The sequence below is a fragment of the Pseudophryne corroboree genome, chromosome 6 (genome assembly GCF_028390025.1).
Source record: "Pseudophryne corroboree isolate aPseCor3 chromosome 6, aPseCor3.hap2, whole genome shotgun sequence".
NCBI classification, from domain to species: domain Eukaryota; kingdom Metazoa; phylum Chordata; class Amphibia; order Anura; family Myobatrachidae; genus Pseudophryne; species Pseudophryne corroboree.
Window position 1 is genome coordinate 505,071,826 of NC_086449.1, and position 23,249 is coordinate 505,095,074.

The window sequence follows — 23,249 nt, forward strand, 5'->3', positions numbered from 1 at the left end:
GAAGAAGAAGAAGAAGAAGAAGAAGAAGAAGAAGAAGAAGAAGAAGAAGAAGAAGAAGAAGAAGAAGAAGAAGAAGAAGAAGAAGAAGAAGAAGAAGAAGAAGAAGAAGAAGAAGAAGAAGAAGAAGAAGAAGAAGAAGAAGAAGAAGAAGAAGAAGAAGAAGAAGAAGAAGAAGAAGAAGAAGAAGAAGAAGAAGAAGAAGAAGAAGAAGAAGAAGAAGAAGAAGAAGAAGAAGAAGAAGAAGAAGAAGAAGAAGAAGAAGAAGAAGAAGAAGAAGAAGAAGAAGAAGAAGAAGAAGAAGAAGAAGAAGAAGAAGAAGAAGAAGAAGAAGAAGAAGAAGAAGAAGAAGAAGAAGAAGAAGAAGAAGAAGAAGAAGAAGAAGAAGAAGAAGAAGAAGAAGAAGAAGAAGAAGAAGAAGAAGAAGAAGAAGAAGAAGAAGAAGAAGAAGAAGAAGAAGAAGAAGAAGAAGAAGAAGAAGAAGAAGAAGAAGAAGAAGAAGAAGAAGAAGAAGAAGAAGAAGAAGAAGAGAAGAAGAAGAAGAAGAAGAAGAAGAAGAAGAAGAAGAAGAAGAAGAAGAAGAAGAAGAAGAAGAAGAAGAAGAAGAAGAAGAAGAAGAAGAAGAAGAAGAAGAAGAAGAAGAGAAGAAGAAGAAGAAGAAGAAGAAGAAGAAGAAGAAGAAGAAGAAGAAGAAGAAGAAGAAGAAGAAGAAGAACTCTTCCTAGACCTGGCCGACCGTCAAAACTGAGCGATCGGGGGAGAAGTGCCCTAGTCAGGGAGGTGACCAAGAACCTGATGGTCACTCTGTCAGAGTTACAGCATTCCTTTGTGGATAGAGGAGAACCTTCCAGAAGGACAACCATCTCTGCAGCAAGCCACCAAGCAGGCTTGTATGGTAGAGTGGCCACTCCTTAGTAAAAAGCACATGGTAACCCACCTGGAGTTTGCCAAAATACACCTAAAGGACTCACAGACCATGATAAACAAAATTCTCTGGTCTGATGAGACAAAGATTGAACTCTTTGGCGTGAAGTCCAGGCATAATGTTTGGAGGAAACCAGGCACCGTTCATCACCAGGTTAATACCACCCCTACAGTGAAGCATGGTGGTGGCAGCATCATGCTGTGGGGATGTTTTTCAGCAGCAGGCACTAGGAGACTAGTTAGGATAGAGGGAAAGATGAATGCAGCAATGTACAGAGACATCCAGGATGAAAACCTGCTCTAGAGCGCTCTTGACCTCCGACTGGGGTGACGGTTTATCTTTCAGCAGGACAACAACCCTAAGCAAACAGCCAAAATATCAAAGGAGTGGCTTCATAACAACTATGTGAATGTCCTTGAGTGGCCCAGCCAGAGCCCAGACTTGAATCTGATTGAACATCTCTGGAGAGATCTTAAAATGGCTGTGCACTGACGCTTCCCATCCAACCTGATGGAGCTTGAGAGGTGCTGCAAAGAGGAATGGGCGGAACTGCCCAAAGATAGGTGTGCCAAGCTTGTGGCATATTTAAAAAAGACTTGAGGCTGTAATTGCTGCCAAAGGTGCATCAACAAAGTATTAAGCAAAGGCTGTGAATACTTATGTACATGTGATTTCTTAGTTTTTTCACTTTTTAATAAATTTGCAAAAATCTAAAGAAAACTTTTTTCACGTTGTCATTATGGGGTATTGTATGTAGAATTTTGAGGGGAAAAATTAATTTATTCCATTTTGGAATAAGGCTGTTAAATAACAAAATGTGGAAAAAGTGAAGCACTGTGAATACTTTCCGAATGCACTCTAGGTTTCTGCTTTTGGAAATAATATTACAAGTTTTCTTTATTACTATAGTATCTTTTGATCTTATAAGTTCTTTGTGATGTGATTTTTCTCATCCTCATGAGCTCTTTCCTATAAATGGATAAAAACAACTTTCTTCATGGTTAACAGTTGACCCTAATCTCCTAACATAGAGCATCCAATTGCTTCTGCTCTTTCGCTGTTTACAAATTAAAGAAATACATTTGGACCCTGAATAAAGTAATGCTATGTTCAGCAGCATTTGTTTTGTGACATCACTGGTAGTCTCACACATTCCATGTCAATAAGCTTTTAGCACTGTCTGGCATGACAAGACACATACAATACCTCCCCAGTGACCCTCTCTAGGAGGGATAGAATGCTCTGTTCCAGGACTTCACTGTTAATTTAGGATTGATGTCACCTGCGGTGAAACACCTTTGTTATCAATTAACCTGTTCAAAACAGGTGACTGCAATCCTAATTTAAGAGGGAAGTCCAGGAACAGAGCATTGTGTCCCTCCTGGAGAGGGTCATGTTGGGAGTTATGACATACAGTACGTTCATTTATTTTCTAAGATAAAAAAAACAACCTGTTGTTATTGAGGGTTTGAGAAATGGGGGTTATTTATAAAAAGTGGTCCAAAACAGTTATCAGAGATATCTGCTGCCATCGCCCAGAGGCAGCATCGGGGTCGGTGACACCTGGAGCTGTAAATATACCCCCTTAAAGGGGGGATGGGCGTGGCCTAGTGGGAAGCCGGCATTTACTTTGATCCTGGGCGTGGCCTCACAGGGAGGGGACATGGCCTCAAGGGAAGCCCCTTTACATCACTACAGGGGCAGAGATTCTGGCTGCACTGCTGCCTGGTCCCTGGAGCTGGGTGCTGTACAAGAATGTCACAGTGCAGCACCGGCTCTATGTCACTGTGGAGGAGCTTGAATTTTGGTATCACCCCCTGGAATGGTGACACCCGGGTGCAACCTGCATCCCCTTTGTGATGCCTCTGCTGTCCCCATCTTTGCTCTCACAATTGCAGTCCACATAGCTTTCAATAGGGTCTGTGAAAAATACCTCATTCATCAGGCTCCAAAAACATCTTCAAATGGTGTTAGCTTATGTGCTATATCTCACAATTTATTTTAGAGATGTATCCTATGGATCCCTTATAGGTTATTATTGGTCCAGTATGCGCAATTCTGGCCTCACGTGGTCAGTTGCTCACCCGGGTCTGGATCCGAAAGTAAAGTGGTCACATAAGCGATTCATTTACTGTTGAGCCTTCATTGGCATGGGCTGTTTGTGGTGCCTGCTCATCTGGAAAGTCTTTGTAGAAAAATGGCCCCCATACAACGTTCTTAGTGCCGCAATATGGGCTGATAAGAAATGTAAAGTATAGGAGAAAAAAATCTGATCATTGTTAAATCAGCCCCTTAGTATGAACATAATAATAAACAAATATGCACAACATTTACATATCTTAGACAGGACAATTTCACAAGCTGGTTTGCTATAATAAAATCTGTACAAAAAAAGCTTTTACCATTTACAAGCCTTCCTGGTCTGACAGCGCTATTGTACATTTTAATGACTGCAAATTGGAAGTTTACAATCAAATTATTCAATATGTATTAAGTTTTTAGAAAGCTGTCAAATGTAAACATACTGTACTACTTATTGTATATTTTGTTTTGTGTATAAATTCAACAAGATGCAATTGGAGTAAATCGTGCACTTAGGAAGTAGCATTTTAATTACAGTATTTAAAGTAATTTATCAATGTTTATTTTGGATTTTAGTTGAACTAAGAGAGAGAAAATGTGTTTTCTTTTAGAAAGAAGGTCACATGGTCCAGATCCAAGTTAATTTATCTTCTATGACAGATCCATTTTCCACTCCTGGCATCATTAGCTAGAAATGAATATATCTGAGGGAAGTGTATTTGTGGTTGTTCTAAAGACTTGTTCAGAAAAAAAGCATACTCTATATTTTAATGACAATTCTGTAATCTTATAGCAACTAACACTACGCTTAGCTATGCTCTTAGGGGTATATTTACTAATGTGAGGGTTTTTGGAAATGGAGGTGTAGCATAGCAACCAATCAGATTCTACTTATTTATCTAGCACCTTCTAGAAGATAATAGCTAAATTCTGATTGGTTGCTATAGGCAATATCTCGACTTCTAAAAACCTGCACTTTCATAAATATACCTCGTTATAGCCTTAAGGCTTATTCATTTTGAATGAAGTTTATTGTATAGCATAATGTATTGTGTTGTGACAATTGGTGTGATCTGTCCTATATCCCGTATGTGGTCAGCCATATGCAATATATTAAATTAATGCAGATACAGCTTATAATGGTCTATTGTCACCAAACGGCACCTAGCATTGTCTTACCCATTCTGGTGGCCGGATATCATTCCCACTGGGTAGCCATGTTCTCATCCAGAGGGATCAATTCTTATGACCTTCTGTATGGTGACAGCTACAGTATAAGGTGCGGGAGCGCAGCTCTGTTGCTCATTTGTAGTAAGAGGTGCTGGATGGTAGCATCACTTAGCGCCAATGTCAAATCAGTCCCAGCCTATATAAGATCATTCTGAACATCGATCATTTGCCAGAGTATTAGGTTGCATTACCCTATTTCCGGCATGCCTCTATTATATTTTTGCTCTTCTGAGTTCCAAATGTTGCTTTTTATTTGAAAACTGTGTCTGTGCTTTTTACTTCTGCTTATATATAATTTGTGAACCAATGCCTGTTATCCCCCACACTTCTGCCCACTTACCATATCTTAAAAAGTGTCTGTGACTCTGACCTTATGCTACATGTGACTATTCTCTTGGTTCATGTTTCTGTACTACACTGTTTTTCATACCTCCATATCGGGATCAGTATGATATCCTGGCCGTCGGGATCCCGGCGGTCAGGAGAACAACATCGGGATCCCAACAGCCGGAATACCGGCGGCGAGCACAGTGTGTCCTCTCGTGGACTCGCTGTGCTTGCCATGCTTCGGGCCCAGTGGCAACCTTTGATCGCCACAGGGTTATATTCCTCCTGGACCACCACCCGAGTGGGGATTCCAGCTGGCGGCCAGCATTCCGACCGCTGGTATTTCACAGAGTATCGGGATTCCGCCGTTGGTCTCCTGACAGCCAGGATCCTGACAACTGGCAAATTGAATGCCTCTCCTCCATATCATAGCGGGAAGAGTGCCGCAATCTGTTGGCTGCATCGAAATCCATACCACTGTTAGGGTCTCCTGCCCTGTGCTGCCACGTCGTCATGGCAACCGGGAGACAAGTGCTAGTGGTGTAACCTGAGCGCAGCTGATACTCCGGTTCGGGTCTTTTGCTGTGCAGTGGTTATAGGCTCTGTGCACGGCAGGGGATCCGGTGCTGGTTTTTGTGCTCACAGTCTGTGAGGTCTGAGTGGGGCGTGGACAGCACCTGCTTTATAAGGCCTCTTTTCAGGGTAAGCAGATGCTGCTGAATCTTTGTTGGTTAGTCAGTTCATGAAAGTTAGCCAGTACTGTGTAGCTTTGTATTTGTTTGTTGCTTACTGCAAATAGGCCTGGGGATTTGGTATTACACTCTGCCAATCCAGACCTAGCAGTAAGACTGGAGTCAGTCGTTTAGCTTGCTGGGGTTCTGTTACTACTCTGTGAACTTAGCAAGTTTGCGGCTGTATTCTAAGACTTGCCTGTCTAATCCTGTCTCACTGTGCTAGGTGTCAGGGGTCAGTTTAGTGGCAGTAAGCTAAAACCTGTGCACTGCAAGTGAGAATTAGGATTGTGGAGATTCTCCTTGTGTCTATCATTCCATCTCTGACCAAGGAGTTTACTGCCACACCCGTTGGTAACCCTTTAGGGTTTTGCTGTTGCCCTTAGCAACAGCATTTCGGGTTCTCTACGTATTAAAACACAACATCTTGCTTTTCCATCTGAGCAGTTCTAATACAAGGGAGATACCCAGTTCCTTAGCCTCTGGGCTTCTCTGTTCACTTTGTGTGTATTTTGTTACCCTATCACCTTCTGTGTACATTATGTCATATCCCCCAGTTTGTCTGTGAGTCCATCTGTTTTGCATAACAGTTCAAACACCAGTACATTCCTGCAGACACTGGAGTGCATAACAGTTCTGACACCAGTACTTTCCTGCAGGCACTGGTGTGCATAACATATTCAGCAGCCTAATACTCCTGTTGAAATTTTGTGGGAATATGGAGCATACCCCTCAAAATACGTTGCAACAGGTGGTCGATCAGGTGCAGGTCCTGACTCGACAATTTAATGATTTGTCCATTAAAATGCACACCTCCCAGGCTGCTGGCGGAGCTCCCGCAGCAGCAGCACCTGCAGGGGTTAAGGAGCCGAAAGTAAATCTCCCGGATCGTTTTTCTGGAGATCGCTCGCAGTTCTTTTGTTTCAAGGAGAGCTGCAAGCTATACTTCCGGCTTAGGCCTCAGTCTTCTGGGTCGGAGATTCAGCGGGTGGGCATAGTGATTTCCTTGCTACAAGGAGACCCACAGGTCTGGGCATATGGGTTGCAGCCTGACTGTCCGTCGCTTAAAAGTGTTGATGCTTTTTTTACGGCACTGGGCATGTTGTATGATGACCCTGACAAGACGGCCTCAGCCGAGGCTCAGATTTCGATCCTTAAGCAAGGGCGAAGGCCAGTTGAGGTTTACTGTACGGAGTTTCGGAGGTTGGCCCATGATACCCAGTGGAATGACCCAGCCCTGAGACACCAGTACCGAAGAGGTCTTTCTAACCAGATAAAGGACCAACTGGTACAATATCCCTTGCCTGATAGCTTGGATCAGCTCATGCAGTTATCCATCCGGGTGGATAGACGGCTGAGAGAGCGTAGGCTTGAAAGGGAGACTGAGATTTCCTTCCTTCCCAAGGGAACCTCAGACTCTGAGGAATTTTCTGAGGAGCCTATGCAGATTGGGGCTACCCGCCTCTCCTCGCGTGAGAAGACGCGGAGGAGACAGCAGGGGTTGTGTTTGTACTGTGGGAATAAAGGTCATGTGGTAGTATCATGCCCAGAAAAGCCGGAAAACTTCAGGGCCTGAGGGTGATGGGAAATATCCTGTCAGGCCAGAAGTCAGAATTTCCCAAGAAGACTTTTATCATTCCGGTGACCTTGAAGATCCTCGGTCAAACTGTCAAGACTGAGGCCTTTGTGGACAGTGGGGCCGACGGGGTTTTTATGGACCGCCAATTCGCCCTGAAACACTCTGTTCCCTTAGTACCCTTGGCATCGGAAATTGAGATTTGTGGGTTAAACGGGGAACCATTATCCCAAGGTAAAATTACCTCTTGCACTAGCCAGATTTCTTTGTTTATTGGAGCCACACACTCTGAAAAATTGTCCTTTTATGTGACTGTCTGTACTTTTGCCCCATTGGTGTTGGGGTTACCCTGGTTAAGGGCCCACAATCCTCAATTTGACTGGGTCTCTGGGGAGATTCTTAATTGGGGTACTGATTGTTTCAGGAGTTGCTTGAGCCTTCCAGTCAGGCTCTCGCAGCTAAGTTTGCCAGGATTGCCAGGGTGTTATGTAGATTTTGCGGACGTGTTCTCCAAAAAAAAGTTGCAGAGGTACTACCTCCCCATCGCCCCTATGACTGTGCCATTGATTTGTTGCCAAATGCTAAGCTTCCCAAGAGCAGGTTGTACTCCCTGTCACGTCCTGAGACTCAGGCTATGGCAGAGTACATTCAGGAGAACTTGGCTAAGGGATTTATCAGACCTTCACAGTCTCCAGTTGGGTCGGGGTTCTTCTTCGTGGGTAAAAAGGACGGTTCGTTGCGACCCTGCATCGACTTCAGGGAATTGAACCGTATCACGATTAAAAACTCATACCCACTGCCTCTCATTTCGGTCTTGTTTGACCAGCTTCGTACTGCCACCATTTTTTCTAAGATTGACCTACGCGGTGCGTACAATCTAATCCGAATAAGAGAGGGGGATGAATGGAAGACTGCCTTTAATACCCACTCAGGGCATTATGAATATTTGGTGATGCCTTTTGGGCTCTGTAATGCCCCGGCAGTCTTCCAGGATTTCATGAATGATGTGCTCAGGGAATATTTGGATAGATTCTTAGTTGTATACTTAGATGACATCCTAATCTTCTCCCATTCCCTGGAGGAACATCGGAAGCATGTACGCTTAGTCCTCCAGAAACTCAGAGACCACCGGCTTGGGGCGAAGCTGGAGAAGTGCGAATTTGAAGTTCAGCAAATCGCATTTCTAGGATATATTATCTCCCCAGAAGGTTTCCAAATGGAGGGTTCCAAGGTACAGGCAGTCCTGGATTGGGTGCAGCCCACTAGTTTGAAGGCGCTTCAGCGTTTCCTGGGCTTTGCGAATTTTTATAGACGATTTATCGCTGGATTTTCGTCTATAGTGGCGCCCTTGGTGGCACTCACTAAGAAAGGGGCGGATGTTGCTCACTGGTCTTGTGAGGCTAAAGCGGCTTTTGCCCGTCTCAAAAGGGCATTTGTTTCGGCCAAGGTGCTGCGACACCCAGATCCAGAGCGTCCTTTTGTGGTGGAGGTGGATGCCTCTGAGATGGGTATTGGGGCAGTGCTTTCTCAGATGGGAGTGTCTGATAATCGCCTTCATCCCTGTGCTTACTTTTCCCGTAAATTTTCGCCTGCCGAGATGAATTATGACGTGGGTAACCGGGAATTGTTGGCTATTAAGGATGCACTCAAGGAGTGGAGACACTGGCTTGAGGGGGCGAAGTTTGTGGTCTCAATTCTCACTGACCATAAGAATCTGGCATATTTAGAGTCAGCGAAGCGTCTCAATGCCAGGCAGGCACGATGGGCTTTGTTTTTTGCTCGCTTTAATTTTTTGATAACATATCGCCCTGGGTCAAAAAACATCAAGGCTGATGCGCTCTCGCGGAGTTTTGCTCCAATCCAGGAGACCACCGAGGAGCCGTTGCCCATTGTTTCCCCATCATGTATTAAAGTGGGCATTACCCAGGACCTCTTATCATTAGTCCTTAGAGCACAGGAGCAGGCTCCTCCAGACCTTCCGGTAGGTCTTTTGTTTGTGCCTCCTAGGTTAAGACAGCGAGTGTTCCTGGAATTCCATGCCAAGAAGTCGGCAGGTCACCCGGGTATTGCCAGAACTCGGGAGTTGCTATCTAGGGCGGTGTGGTGGCCCTCGGTGGCTAAAGATGTGGATCAGTGGGTTCGGGCATGTGACATCTGTGCCCGAAATAAGACTCCTAGAGGGGTTCCTGTTGGCCCATTACATCCACTCTCTATCCCATCTAAGCCATGGACCCACATTTCAATGGATTTTGTGGTGGACTTGCCCAAATCCTCGGGGATGACAGCCATCTGGGTTGTCGTTGACAGGTTTTCGAAGATGGCGCACTTCGTTCCACTGGTTGGGCTGCCATCAGCCAGACGCCTGTCTGAATTATTTATGCTGCATGTTGTGCGTCTCCACGGGTTGCCACTTGATGTGGTCTCTGACCGCGGATCCCAGTTTGTGGCCAAATTCTGGAGGGCATTTTGTTCCGATCTCCAGATTTCTGTCAGCTTGTCGTCAGGCTACCATCCGCAGTCTAATGGGCAGACTGAAAGGGTGAACCAGTCCTTGGAGCAGTTCCTCAGGTGTTATGTCTCCAAGTGTCAGACTGACTGGGTTGCTCATCTGTCCATGGCGGAGTTTGCCTATAACAACGCGGCTCACTCTGCTACAGGGATCTCTCCCTTCCTTTGTGTGTATGGGCATCATCCTAAGGCCAATTCTTTTGACCCCCTGGACACCACGCCTGGTGGTTCCTCTGTGGTTTCGGTCCTTAGAGGTATTTGGCGGAAAGTGAAGAAAGCCCTTGTGTCTGTGTCATTAGTGACCAAAAGGGTTTTTGATAAGCGGAAAAGACCCTGCAGCTTCAAATTAGGAGACTTCGTCTGGTTGTCTACCAAGAATTTGAAGTTGAGACAGCCATCTCATAAGTTAGGGCCCCGGTTCATCGGCCCTTATAAGATCACCAGGGTTATCAATCCGGTGGCATTTCAGTTAGATCTGCCCCGTTCTTTGGGTATCAATAAAACATTTCATTGTTCCCTTTTAAAACGGGCGATTAGTAATCCTTCTTCCAGTGGAAGACCTTCCCCTCTTCTGATACGTGGCCAGAGGGAGTTTGTTGTTGAAAGGATTCTTGACTCCAAGGTGGTTCGGGGCCGGCTGTCATTTTTGGTGCACTGGAAGGGGTATGGCCCGGAGGAGCGGTCGTGGGTGCGCAGTTGTGATCTTCATGCCCCCAGACTGATACGCTCTTTCTTCTCGCAGTTCCCCGATAAACCCGGTGGTAGGGGTTCTTTGACCCCTCGTCAGAGGGGGGGTACTGTTAGGGTCTCCTGCCCTGTGCTGCCACGTCGTCATGGCAACCGGGAGACAAGTGCTAGTGGTGTAACCTGAGCGCAGCTGATACTCCGGTTCGGGTCTTTTGCTGTGCAGTGGTTATAGGCTCTGTGCACGGCAGGGGATCCGGTGCTGGTTTTTGTGCTCACAGTCTGTGAGGTCTGAGTGGGGCGTGGACAGCACCTGCTTTATAAGGCCTCTTTTCAGGGTAAGCAGATGCTGCTGAATCTTTGTTGGTTAGTCAGTTCATGAAAGTTAGCCAGTACTGTGTAGCTTTGTATTTGTTTGTTGCTTACTGCAAATAGGCCTGGGGATTTGGTATTACACTCTGCCAATCCAGACCTAGCAGTAAGACTGGAGTCAGTCGTTTAGCTTGCTGGGGTTCTGTTACTACTCTGTGAACTTAGCAAGTTTGCGGCTGTATTCTAAGACTTGCCTGTCTAATCCTGTCTCACTGTGCTAGGTGTCAGGGGTCAGTTTAGTGGCAGTAAGCTAAAACCTGTGCACTGCAAGTGAGAATTAGGATTGTGGAGATTCTCCTTGTGTCTATCATTCCATCTCTGACCAAGGAGTTTACTGCCACACCCGTTGGTAACCCTTTAGGGTTTTGCTGTTGCCCTTAGCAACAGCATTTCGGGTTCTCTACGTATTAAAACACAACATCTTGCTTTTCCATCTGAGCAGTTCTAATACAAGGGAGATACCCAGTTCCTTAGCCTCTGGGCTTCTCTGTTCACTTTGTGTGTATTTTGTTACCCTATCACCTTCTGTGTACATTATGTCATATCCCCCAGTTTGTCTGTGAGTCCATCTGTTTTGCATAACAGTTCAAACACCAGTACATTCCTGCAGACACTGGAGTGCATAACAGTTCTGACACCAGTACTTTCCTGCAGGCACTGGTGTGCATAACAACCACATTGGTAAAGAACGGAAGGGTCCATGTACAGTAACTCCACAACTCAACACTGCCATTGCTAACTCCTAACTAGCTTTAGAACCACATATATCCATCCTAATTATGACAATATACTCTGGCCCCAAAAATGGATTCTGCTGGCAACCCTTCGCCCAAGGACATATTCTAGCACCCTGTAAACAGGGTATATTAAATGTAAGAGCATCAACATAAACGTATCCGTTAAATTCGCTCAGACACCATCCAGCCTGCAGCAGATGCTGGAGCTCTATCCTTATTGGTTCCAGACCAACTTACGGTGTAGTGGCAACCTCTGCTTTTTAGGAGGATATTTAATAAACCTAATTATTTCATAAAAGTTGGAAAATGTGATATTTATGTTTTCTCCATATTTAAGTGTAGTGATAAGTATGGTGAAATCACCAACTGGCAGCTCCAGAGGTGAGGCTGCAGCACAGCCCAAAATTCAAATAGGGGAGCCACACCAACTACCAGTTAGTCCCAGGCGGTGAAGATTGGCAGCGTTTGGGGTGGCAGCTGGTGTGGCTCTCCTATTTGAAGTTTGGACTATGCTCTAGCCCAACCTCTGCAAATTGCCATTGGGTGATTTCTCCATACTTATCACTACACTTAATTATGGAGAAAACATAAATATAATTTTTTTTCCAGCTTTTATAAGTTAATTATGTTTATTATATATCCATCTGTAGATCCCAAGGTAGATACAGTATCAAAACCTGATGAGGAATCCTAAATCAATATGCCATTCATTTTGAGTTGCTGCCAAGAAAGGATTATTTTGTTATATAATTGTTCTGCAATTCTGGATGCCTTCTGCAAAAACTTTGATGAGCCCAGCCAGTTTCATTTGCAGTAAGTGGCCAGTTTTTCTGCTGCATAACCAGGTTACCCAATCCATTGGTAAATACATAGTCCAACTCTAGCCTCTGACTTAGAAGCCACCTTTTTGCAGGGTCTTCCTAATAAATTTACAGATGTGCTTGCTTCAAGAGATCTTCCTTCTACGGCTGGATGACCTTATAGCTGTTACCCGACAGACTCTGACTCCCTCTCACTGAACCCAGACATGTTGCTTCATCTGCTGGGGCTTTTCCGCTGGCCACTACAGTAAACATAAACATATAGATTCCAATAGCTGCTGGTGATTTGGCGCCAATTCCTGACTTCAACACTACGTGGGTGCCGCCATGTTTGATTTATTAGCTGACTCTGGTTTCTCCCCATTACAGAGGGGCTAGTTTCCACCTGATCAGAAGCACAAATGACTGATCAGAGCACCCTATTTAAACCCCTCACTTCCATCTACTCTTTCCCAGTACAACTTGTATCATACCAGTTCCTGTTTCCAGTATCTATATTTGCGGTTTGGTTCACACTCAAGTTCTGAATTCATCAGTTCCTGTTCTCAGCCTCAGCATTTCCTAGCATGTGTTTGTCTTAGTCTTGTGCAGTTTACATCCTGCTCATCATCTCCAGCTAGTAAAGACTGTGCAGTAAAACACTACATTCTTGTGCAGTTTCCACACTGCTCATCATCTCCAGCTTGCAATGCCTATGCAGTTACTGTACCAGTGCTGTTCTGTATAATTCCAGTTTGCTATTATCTTCATATACATTACCTGCATGCATTCATTCACAGTTTGCAGAGTGCACACCCCTTTACTGTGTGTATTGCCACTCTTAACCTACAGAGGGCACGACTTCTACCTGTGTGTGAATATCATCCATCATCAGCAGGGTGTCAAATTTCACCAACTTCCACAGTCACTTCACTAGCAGAGACTACTCCTGTACACCTGATTGCAAGCTTCTCCAGCAAGTGACTGCTTTCATTGCAAGTCAGGATGTTATTCACTCTCAGCTTAGAGCGTCATCCCGACTTCCATTCCTGTATTGCTCAAATATGCCAGATTAGCTCTTTTGATACCCTGAATGAGAACGAGCATCATAGGATCACCTAACTTTATTCACCTCCAGTTCCACAGCCAGTCGTGCCTAGATTAGCTCCAATGCTATCTTTAATTAATAAAAGCATCATAGGGCACTCTAACTTCATTCACTCCAGTCCCAGTCCAGAGCCCAAGCAAGACACAGATTTTGACTATATTATCACTGTGCATGAAGGTGAATATTTGCTTCCACGAACAGGCTCTGGAAAAGGAAATAATCCAGAGATCCGCTTTTAGGTTGGCACCTTGTTGAATGGCTTCAGCATCACCTATTGAAGAGTCCATGCACTCTAAACTGACTCAGGAGGAATTGGAAATTAATTGAAAAACCACCTCTGTTTGTATTGTGGCTCCCCAGGCAACATAGTGATTTCATATTCAATCAAACTTTGAAACTGCAGAACCTAGATAGTATTGGGGAGACTGTGCTCGGTTCTCTTTGCTACTCTCCAGCTGTACAGTAGATTCCTTATTGTGTTTCTTTAATTTGGTGTCTCATTCTAACCCCAAATAAGTTCTTAACATTGGTTCCAGAGCGACAGGAAACTTCATTTCTATTTAATCAATTGCTGGCGCCCAAAATGGCTGCCTCACCTTTTGCATGCTTCTGATCATCTCCATAAAACAGCTTAAATTCACCACAACTGGCCTATGAATCATCAGAAATATCCAAGGACTTACCTTTAACTTGTACTACTCTACATGGACATCTCATCAAAACCCACGGATTGCATTCCTGCATTGAGATATACACTGGACTGAATCCTCTGCATCTCCCCACTGAGAAGTCCTTCAGTTTGGCATCTACTGTACTCCGCATTGGACATCCCAGACAAGGTACTATGGACTACAACCTGTCTTTGGCTCCATCCAGCGCCTCACTTAGACATCATCCACCTCTGTTCTCTGAGCAACAAATAACTGACTTCTTGCATTAATCAATTAATATCAGAATATTCAGGCTCCGAATTGCTGAAGGGTCACTGTTCATTTCAAATTGCAGGATCCTAGCCATTCCTAAGGACACATGTTATTAATACCCCCCCCCCCACAAGAAATCTACTTCAAAGGCCTCTCACACTGAGATTTTTCACACCTACACAATAGGAATTGGATTCTAACACCTTTCCACAAGCCTGCTTTGTCCTGGAATAATCGACTAAATCAGCAACAGAAAAAGCACAGATATTTTATTTATCACTTGTTTCAAATATACCCATTGGATTAAAGTGCAGCAGTAGGTTATAGCAATGACTCTGTTCATGTACCCATTATAAGTTTTCGATCACATACTGAATTGGAGGGAAAAAAAACTACAGCTTTCTCTCCCTCTCTCATCATCATATGCAGCTCATACTGTACTTATAGTAATCTGCCATTGATGACCCAATGTATACATATTCCTCCAGCTTCATTCTTTCACTCTGCCCACCACATACTGCAGTTCCTATAACACTATCACAGGCTTCTATTCTCCAATCCCTTGGCATTTAAAAAACAAAAACACATGTGCATTCGTGGGAAGCGAGCAGGACGGAAATTGATATTATGTAACCACCTATGTCCTTTGCCCACCTGCTCACCCCCAGCTTCAAAGAACAATCAAATAGAAGTGATACCCAAAAGACGGCCCTGTGCTTGGAAGAACAGAACTGTCATTTCTCGCTTTGTGACCCCCATACCCAGAACGCCTGCACTTAACATAAAGAAAACTGAAGGCCCTCTGGTATGCCCAATCAGGTCAGTCCTTTGTAATGCCATATCTATAAGAAACAAGAATGCAACAATTGCTGACCTTAATGAATCTGCTGATCTAGCCTGTATTACAGATACCTGGCTAGATGGGAATGCAGCACCTATATTGGAGGCTGCGGTCCCAACAAACTACTCAGTCATCTACAACCCAAGATTGGACCGCAGGGGTAGCAGGGTGGCTATCTGCTTCAAAAAAGAACTTAAACTTAGGGTCCACCCTATTGAAATTACTCGCTCATTCGAGAGCATTGCTGCCCAGAGTTCGACAGGATAAGGTTCAGAGTACTTCTCATTTACCGGCCCCCTAGAGATGGAAAGATATTTCTACAAGAAATTGCAGACACTGTTGCTGGCCTAGTTCTGGAACATCAAATATGGCTTATCATCGGGGATTTCAATGTGTGGGTGGATGATGAGCTCTCACGCCTTGGCCAAGACCTCCTGTGCACAATGAATGGTCTGGGCTTCACACAGGTCATTCCTTCTGCCACACATAAAAGTGGTCACATTCTTGATCTTGTCTTTCAGATTGAATTAAAAGTCACTGACCTAAAAATAAACCCAGTCATCAGGTCAGACCACCACTCCCTTTGGTTCTCAGTTGCATCTCCTCAAATAAGATCTCTGCCCATGGAGTTGACCAGGTATCGTCCAAGGAAGGGTAGGACTCCCCAGGCACTTGCAGCAAATCTAAATCTCTCTGATATACTGGGTGCCTGTGAAGATCCCTGTTCCCTAGTCCATTATTATAATAGGGATGTTATGGCTGCAATTGATATTATCGCCCCTGTGCGTATAAGACCTTGTAAACTACAATGTCGTGCTCCCTGGTTCGACAACAGTGTTAGTAAGCTCAAGAAAAGGGGGCGTAGACTGGAAAGACGATGGAGGAAGACTAACCCAGTGGATGACAAAATAAAACTAATAAAGCATAACGAAGAATATCAATTGACAACCCGTAGGAAATCACAGTTCCTGTCAAATGAGATCACAGTAGCAAACAATAGGCTTGCTCAACTTTTCGGCACAGTGGAGATGCTTTGCAAGCCAGCATGCCTACAGACTGATGAAACCCTTTTCCAGGCAAGATGCAACAAGTTTGCAAACTTCTTTGCAGATAAAATATCCACCATCCGGGCTTCAATCTACACAGTGTCATCAAAGGAGTGCCAAACTACAAATCCTGCCAATATAAGCCACCAGCCTTACATTGCTGAAATTGCTCGGATTTTGCACCCCACCACCTGTGATCTGGACCCTGCCTCAACCAAGCTTCTAGTAGGTTGTATGGATATAATTGCTTCTGTATTTGCAAAAATTGTTCAATGCTCTTTGCAGACAGGCATTTTTCCTGGACCCCTAAAGGAAGCAATTGTTAAACCTCCTCTTAAAAAAACTAATTTAGATCCCGACCGCATGACCAACTACAGACCGGTATCAAACCTTCCTTTTCTAGGAAAGGTTACTGAGAAAGTGGTTGCAAATCAACTGGAAACCCACCTGACAACCCATGATATTTATGATCCATTCCAATCAGGATTCAGGAGAAGACATAGCACTGAACCAGCACTGGTGTCTTTGTTAAATGATCTTCTGATGACAATAGACTGAGGTGACTGTTCAATATTAATCCTTCTGGATCTCTCTGCAGCATTTTATACTGTGGACCATGGGCTTCTGATTGAGCGACTGATACATTTTTGTGGACTGAATGGCACAGTCCTAAGCTGGTTCAAATCACTTCTCACAGACAGGTCACAGAGAGTATCATCTGGAGTATACTCATCACCATCAGTGCCATTGCCATGTGGTGTCCCACAAGGTTCTATACTATCCCCCATGCTTTTTGCAGCATACATGCTCCCGCTGGGTGAAATAATCAGGTGCCATGGCCTGGTCTACCACTGTTATGCAGATGATACACAACTGTACTTGTCCTTTGCTCAGGGCACTGATAACCCAGTAGCAACCCTAAATGGCTGTCTAGCTGAGCTTAAGGAGTGGATGAGTGCCAGTTGGCTGCGACTTAACCCGGATAAAACAGAGGTCCTTATGATAGGACCGCAACATCAGAGGACAAGACTGCAGCATAGCCAACCAACTGGACTTACACTCAGGGATTCAGAATTACAAACCACTGATCATGTGCGGAATCTTGTCATTGTCCTGGATGGTGGCTTGACACGTAAACATCAGATATCAGCCACAATCAAATCCTCATTCTTTCATCTGAGGAACATAGCCAGAATCAAGCACTTTAATACCCTCAGATGATCTGCCAAAAGTCATACATGCATTTGTATCATCTCGATTAGACTACTGTAATGCCCTTTACCTTTGCACCAGCTTACAGCATTGCCTTATTGGTGTTTATACATAACATGTTTGTTTAAATTCAACACTTCTGAGAAAACCTGTAGTCACGATGGATATCAAATGTATTTGTAACCTCTGGCATTTTTTTACATTTTATTTTACTCACTTGCTAGTGTTGTGTTATTGAACATAAAATAAATAATAATTTGGGTTTGACTGGTGGTAATAATTCCTGTATAAATTCATTTTTATTTCATGATGTGAGAAACTAAAATGTGAAAACTGGTAAAGGAGTGGGAAACATTTTACATCCACTGTGTTTAATGTATCTTCTGCTACTATAAACACCAATTATAGATGCTTATACTTTTATCCATCTAAGCCATGTGTCTAGATTGCATGATGTCATAAGGTGCTCTGTACAATTCTGCTGACAGTATATTTACACTTAGAGTATAGGTTAATTGCTGTGTATAAGATCACATTTAATGTGAATTGCATTGATAATGTAGACTGTAGCTGTATGAATGAACATAATTGGAGCATTGCCTCTTGTTAATATCAAAGGATGACAGTAGCATAGCGAAGGACATTAAGCCTTTTGACAGTGTCACTTTGTATAATATTATCTTCTAACACTGAAACATGGCATTATTTTCACAGTGACAAACTTCACATGGCTTGTATGATTTATATAACACATTTTAGCCTTGAAAAAAATAACTCGTGTTACACAGATTCTTTAGATTAATGCTTGAGTGGAGCAAACAACAGTGTGCTCATAGTGTACTGATTAACAGTTAATTCCTAATATCTAGGTAGGAATATCTACTATGAAGGCATTTGTGCAATTAAGGACTCGTGCTAAAATATTTTGTGGCATAAACTACAGTATATTCATGAAACACAGAATCCTGACTGGCAATTCATTCAACTTCATGTTGATAAAGTAATTAAAATTACATCAAAGTACACACTAATAACTGTATATTGGATATTTTAAACAACGTGTCAGTCTACCGTATCTCACACACTGTTTACCAGTGAGTTTTGCAGTAGTGTTATGTAAAGTCCATTTGTTTTCATCTCAATAACTGCAAAATGTTGAAAATGAAGTGCGCTACTGCGCAAACTCCATGATGCTCCTCCTCTAGGGAAGCTTCATTCCTTGTACAAAGATGGTAACTGAGGTTACTACTGCGCTTGTGTGGAGCCACCTTGAGACTGTGTGAGAGTGCCACAGTGGGAGACAGTAGGTCTTGCATTTAGCTCCAGTGAGACCTGCTGTTCTAGTTTTCCTGCATTACTACCCAGTACCTACTGTGCATACACTCACCAACTGGTGAGCAGGGGTGTAGAGAGTCACACTGGGCTCCGGTAATGAACGGGGGGGGGAGGGGGCATGACCTAAAATGGGTGCCTGTCCGCATCCCCTAAAAATAATAGATTGTAAAAATGAATAGTTGTGGGGGTGCTTGGGGTGCTATTCTAATGCACGGGGGCAGGAGGGGGGGGGGGGGGGCACCCACTTCCTACCTTGCTTGCTGGAAGCAGGTCCCTCCTCCTTGGCCAGCACCATCTTCCCAGTGATATTTGGGAAGATGGCTCACGTGCACTAGAGAGCAAAGACTCTGGCACAGATATCTTCCCGAAGATATCACTCGGAAGATGGTGCCAGCCTTACTATAGGTATACTCAGGAGGGGGGGCAGCAGACCCTGGCCCCTTCAGCAGCCTGGGCCCATGTAATTAGTACCTGTTCCCTCCCTCTCAGCACCACTGCTGGTGATCTGTATGACACTCCGCTCAAGCTCTGCTTAATCTATCAGCGTGTATAAGTGAGCACAGCTGTAATTGCATTCTTTTCAATAAACCCATTCCTCTGGTAAAGTAACTGGGTTGTTTATAGTTGTAAGGCATCCACTGGAGTGTACAGAAACTCTGCTTATCAGGATGCTTGGGTGCCTGAACTTGAAGGGAACTACCTAGGCAAATACTGAAAATTCTTGGAATCCATACCCACCAGAACATACCACTTCCAAGTAGAACCAAGTCCCAGCTTGGATCTTCACACCATTTTTGGAATCCAAAATGAGGCCCGAATGTCATCCTCCCGTGTCAGATTCTCGCTGAACTTGGTATCCATAAAAGGAGTGATTGCCGGGACTCGGTGCCATTTCTGTCTAGTGCACGCTACCATTAGCTGCACTGTACTCTGCTGTAGGGGCTGGTTTACTGGGGCATACTGTTACTGGGGCATACTGTACTACTGTGCTGTGACTCACAACAAGCCATAACTGTGCACTTTTACTGGGGCATACTGTACTACTGTGCTGTGTCTGACTCCAGACCCACAACAAGCCATAGCTGTGAACTTTTACTGGGGCATACTGTGATACTGTACGGTGACTCACAACAAGCCATAGCTGTGCACTTATTACTAGGACATACTATACTACTGTGCTGTGTCCGACTCCAGACTCACAAGCCATAGCTGTGCACTTATTACTGGGGCATACTGTATTATACTGTGCTGTGGCAGACTCCAGACTTACAAGCCATAGCTCATAGCTGTGCACTTATTACTGGGCCATACTGTACTACTATGCTGTTTCCGACTCCAGACTCACAAGCCATAGCTATTAGATGTGCACTTTCTTATTACTGGGCCGTACTGTACTACTGTGCAGTGTGCGACTCCAGACACACAAGACATAGCTGTGCACAGTGGAGTAACTACCGAGGTTGCAGGGGGTGCAGTTGCTATGGGGCCCGATCTGCATTGAGGGCCCGCTGCTCCCCTTGCACCCAAGGTCGGTAGCTCCCACTCACCCTCACTAAGAACGGCTGCCGTTGATATCTGAAAGCCCAGTTTTCCTGAGGCAGAGCAGCTACACGGAGGGTGCAGCAAGGGAGAGGGTTACCCGGCCAGCTCTGAGTCCTGAGATTCGCGGTTATTTAGTGGAGTGTGGCCTAATGTCAGGAAGTGCCCGCTCCATCAGAGGCATCTGCTGGACTCAGGTAGTGCTCACTCCCCCTCCCTCTTTCTCTCTCTCTCTCTCTCCCTGACACTCTATCTCCCCTGCCACTGTTTCTCTCTCTCTGACACTCTCTTGCTTTCTCTCCCCGACACACTATGAGGTAAATTTACTAAGATGTGAGTTCTATTTCAGATGGGATGTTGCCCATAGCAACCAATCAGATTCCAGGTATCTTCTAGAAGGTGCTAGATAAATGAGAAGTAGAATCTGATTGGTTGCTATGGGCAACATCCCATCTTAAATAGAACTCTCATCTTAGTAAATTTACCCCTATCTCTTTGACACTCTTTCTTTCTCCCTGACACCCCCTCTCTCGTTCTGTTTCTCCCTCTCTGTCTGTCCCTGACACTCTCTCTTGCTCCACTCTCTTTTTCTCTCCCTTCCTGAGACTCTCTATATCTCTCACTTCCTATCCCTCCCTCCCTTTCTTGCTCCTCCCCCATCTCCCTGTCTCTGACACACACACATATTTGTGTAGCTGGCGCTAATAAGGATGTTGATGATAAATCAGGCAACAGTGGAGACAGTTGTTGCTCATTGTATAAAAAAAAGCCCATTATCATGCCTGGGCAAAAGACAAAAAAAAATCCACTTCTTGTGTGTGTAATTATTTCTACCCAACTCCAGACAACAACTGTCAAGCCACCGGTAGCCTTTGTAAAGCCATAGCAAGCAAAGGTAGGGACCTTAACCATCTAGGAACCTCCTCCATGTTACATCACTTCCAGTGCATTCATCAAAAGTTTTTGCCAAATTCAGAAACTTTGTTATCAAAAGAAGAAAAGAGATATGCTCTCTGATGGTGAGCCAACCCCACCCTCCCGGCGCTATTCACTAAATAAATGTACAGCTGCGTATGTTATGAGACTTGGTTAGGGTCTCTGGCATATAAGAAGGATAGATAATTATAACATCTTGCTTCACATTAGCTAAAAAACACTCAAATACATATATTTTGGCTGTGTACCTGTCAGAGAGAGTCGGGAGACTTCCAACTATATAAAAAAACATACATTTATTTTAAATACACATAAAAGACAAAATATGTTCATGAAAAGCATGTGCTAAAATAGCTAATCATCTCAAAAGGGACTAATCCCTGAGTGTCCCATATAATTGACAAAGGTAATTAGTATAATCCTTAGTGTTTCCAAACGTTCATAGTAACACTAAATATTAAACTGTTACTCAAATGTCCTTTTGATGAAACTAATGTAGCAAAGTTCTTTTAAATTGTTTCCCTGTATCCACAAAGATGAACAAGTGTGCTAAATATACTTTGTATGCCGGCGTCCCAGCTGAATTATGCACAGTTCATATATAGGGGGGAGCGTTTGTTGGAATATTTACCCCTTTGCAGATGTAAGCTCTCTCGCCGTGGTAACACCTCCGTCACTCTATTCCCGGTAGTGAGTATGCCACCGCCCCAGGTATTGTCAGTGTTGGTGCCTAGTAAGCTCCATACAGATGGAGCAGCAGATCCCCGCAGTGTTCTCACACACCCCGGCTGTGAATCCCGTATGGTAGAGGGCAAGGTGATCAGCACTGCTTAGGCATCACAGTAGCGGGAGTGCGGCACAGTGTTTCCAAGGCTACGGCGGCGAAATCATGGTGGGTGTTCTAAACGGCTTGGTCTCCCGATGTCAATGGTGCAGTGAGATTGCTCCCATGAGTGTATCGTCAATGCGTTTTTTCCCACAATGCCTTGGGACTTAGCTAATGTGAAGCGCGATGTTATAATTATCTAGAAATCAAAAAATAGAGACACCAAGTGTCACCAGGCGCCAATCAATTGCTCAGTAATAAATACTAAACTGTCTGCAGCTTTTCTATACCAAAGGGGCTACTCTCCCCCTTCAAAGACAAACACTACCACAAGAAAAGAAAGCGCTGACAGAATATATTTTAAAATGAATTTATATTTTTATTTAGCTGTTTTAACTTGCTATAGTAAGATATAATGTTTAAATAGCTCACTGTGAACCAATTACACTAACAATATTTAAAACAATAAAAACAATATTTAATTGTTCTCTGGCTCAATACATCCTTTACCTTTACCAATCATCACAGAAAAAATTGTTATTTATAAAATACCAGCATGGTGTCAATATACTGTTTATATAACAACCAATTCCTCATCTGATTAACTTGCAGCATGCAGATACTTATTTCTTACTAGCAAACAATGATTTAATGCAGATAGTCCATACTTTCAAGATCCAAATTGCTATAGGACCTTTCTTGCCAGGTTTAGTTATTTTGCAATTTGCCAAGCAGAAAGAAGATTGTTGGTTAATTTGCCAAGCGTAGAAACATTTGTATGCAATTCAGTTTGAAACAGTTCCTGTATGTACAGATGTAGCCACCTTTATCTTGAGTGGCTGAGGCATTTGTCCCGATCGAGCATACGCAGCGTAGGGAGGCGCGCCTAGTCACAGAGAGGCGTACCTAATCGCACGGAGGCAGACAGAGCGTTTGGCGTTACCTTTACGTGTAATACCTGCGATCAGCCACCAGATGTCGCTTTTTACAATCACCACTGAGCATGCGTGTGGTCTCCCGTAAAATACAATACTGAAATATATAATAAGGACTACTTTACTAAGTCGTCTCATTACGCTGCATACAGTAAATACTCATTACGCTGCATTATTTAATACAGTATATACGACACAGACGCAAATAGTACAGCATAAATACAATAAAGTGCAGTGTGCATTGGCGCTCATACCATAAGATGAAATGACTGATAATGAGGATAAAAAATCAAATAAATTTATTATAACAAAAAATCAATTTTAGATTCATGCATGATATTGCACTGATTAAAACATGAGGATAGAGACCTGCAGACAATGTCTGAAGCAAAGTGACTGTGCATAGAGGGAGTGTGAATCTCTCACCGTGTCATGGCCCTGCGGTGGGCTAGCTTTCAAGAAAGCAATTTGCGGTCCAGAGCTGATACAGCCCGGCACCACCGCACAGGGCTTGGATCAGCAAAATGTGTCCCGGACGAGTCAATGCTCCACTGGTTCTGCTGTAGTATATTCTCGTTG

General features: G+C 44.0%; 1 long non-coding RNA gene across 1 annotated transcript in view; it reads right to left on the bottom strand.

Moving 5' to 3' along the window:
- Nucleotides 1-21,926, bottom strand: part of LOC134935396 (uncharacterized) — a 190,458-nt gene extending 168,532 nt beyond the window's left edge. Inside the window, exon 1 of the long non-coding RNA XR_010180111.1 lies at nucleotides 21,541-21,926. This is a non-coding gene — a long non-coding RNA (uncharacterized LOC134935396). The remainder of the gene's footprint in view (nucleotides 1-21,540) is intronic.
- Between the last annotated feature and the right edge of the window lie 1,323 nt (nucleotides 21,927-23,249).